A 2,023-nucleotide genomic window follows, 5' to 3' on the forward strand; every position below is an offset into this window, starting at 1 on the left:
TCTGCGCTAAGCTCACTAGCACTTGCTCAGACCAGGAGCTTTCATCCAGATTTCCAAAACCTGCTGAAGCAAATAGCAAAATGCACAGACCAGACCAGAATCAAGGCTGTTTGTTTCAGGTTTGCATTCAGCCACCAACTAAACTTAGATCAACACCAACAAGACTACTCCTTCCAATTTTAATTTTCAAGTGTAGCAGAACAGCACCTCCAAAATACTCTTACTGTTCACTGGTTTAAGTGCAATCCAACAAAGCATGAAACTTCAATTTTTAGCATAACTTTCAGTTCTTACTCTTTATTGAAACACAGCCATAAGCACAGTGTCAGAACTCAAAGTATAAAGAAACTACTTGTTTACCTGTTAAATAAAAAGTATTTCAAAGCAATGTTTTCCAAATGCTTTCCTCCCATAAGTAGGTACTATGCAAGTGGAAACTACACTAAAAAGTGTTCTAAAAATACTAGTCTCTGCAAAATGACAACTGAACTGTAACTGTACGTTAATCAGAAACCAATTCTTGAATGACCTAGTATAAATGTCACTTCTACTGAATTTCTTTCATATGGCTACTATGTACAGACAACAATGTATAGACAAAAACACAACAGGTTTGTTTCCTAAATAAGCATCTGAAATTAAAATGGTACATAGTAGAATCATTATCTCTATTTATCTAAGTCACTATACTCATTTCCTGCCTAGACATATAATCATGATAGCAATGCCCACATCAAAATAATAATAAAAAAATAATATGAAAGAAGTCTATACCACTGTAACTATACTTATCCTAGGATTTGCATATAATCAAGTGCAAATCAATAATCAAACATAATCAAAGAAATACACTGACTCCAAACACCATTTTTTTAAAAAGCATGGTTTTGAAACATTCCTGGTCTCAAATAAATCCTGCTATTTAGGTCAGATTTAAAGGGAAGAAAAGCTAAAAATTGTTCTGATTAGAAGCCAAAATGCAAATTTCCCTTCAACATTTCCCTTCAGCTGTTTCTACAAAGTTGTTTTAGCTTACCTGTAGGATTCCAACAAGTCAACCACCTCTGTCTCTCCCAAGTGCTTAGCCCAGTCCACAGCCATCCTGAAAGAGTACACAGAAATCCTTTTTGAACTTCTCGCTTCAAAAGACACACAGCCTAAGACTCTGAATTCAATTTATAATTTCAGGAATACAGTGTGATAAACAGAAGTTCAAATATGTTTCGAATGTCAAAATTTACTATTGCTTACAGTAGCCTGTTAAGTTAGCAATTAGTTTACATGTTAAAGAAAATTCTTTCTCATTTGTATACTGACAAATCTATGCTTTGGTTTGCCTGTTTGTTTTTTACCAGCCATTAGAGGATTTGCAGTGGATACTTGCTCCCATACTGATCAGCTGCTCTACTTGACTCAAAAAGCCTCTCCCTGAAGCAATCATTAGTGCAGTTGCACTGGTTTCACTGTGCCTATTATCAGCTGAGAATTACAAATGAATAAATAAATGAACAAATAAACCAGCAAACCAAAGAAAAACATTCTTTCTTTTTCACCTAAAGGTGCTGTGCTGTGAATGTGGCTTACATGATTTTTAAAATCCAGGCCAGACAGAATTTGTTTTTTGACTTCATCCCACCACTCAGTTCATATGAATTTAACACTACTTTAGACACACCACAGCATCTGCTAATACTTCAAAACAAGCACAAACCAAAAAATAACTAAACAATGCATTAATTCTGCTAATTCCATTCACTTTTCCAATAGGCATCAGAATTCAAACCTAACAACGTTTGAACCTAGAGACAAAGCACCACAGAAGTTAAAGTCATTTTGTTATTGTTTTTTTCTAATGTAATAAGATGATAGACTTACCACTGACATTTTCAGCTAAATTGATATGGAACACCTGAGCAAAGGCATCAATGACACTATTTGCCCCTTACCTTCATGTCCCAGACCTTGCTATTGTATGCCAACGTAGCTCACATTTGTATTCACCCCTTTATCCAGGTGTCATCAG

At 35.1% G+C, this 2,023-nt stretch overlaps 1 long non-coding RNA gene across 2 annotated transcripts; it reads right to left on the reverse strand.

Moving 5' to 3' along the window:
• Positions 1 to 36: 36 nt before the first annotated feature.
• Positions 37 to 2,023, reverse strand: LOC128781971 (uncharacterized). Of its 2 annotated transcripts, none has more exons than XR_008428593.1 (3): positions 1,947 to 2,023; positions 1,037 to 1,102; positions 37 to 63 (listed from the first exon to the last, which is right to left on the reverse strand). It is a non-coding gene; the product is annotated as an uncharacterized LOC128781971 (long non-coding RNA). The 2 variants fall into 2 exon arrangements; XR_008428594.1 differs by having other exon boundaries at positions 39 to 60.

The sequence above is a fragment of the Vidua chalybeata genome, chromosome Z (assembly GCF_026979565.1).
Source record: "Vidua chalybeata isolate OUT-0048 chromosome Z, bVidCha1 merged haplotype, whole genome shotgun sequence".
Lineage (NCBI taxonomy): Eukaryota > Metazoa > Chordata > Aves > Passeriformes > Viduidae > Vidua > Vidua chalybeata.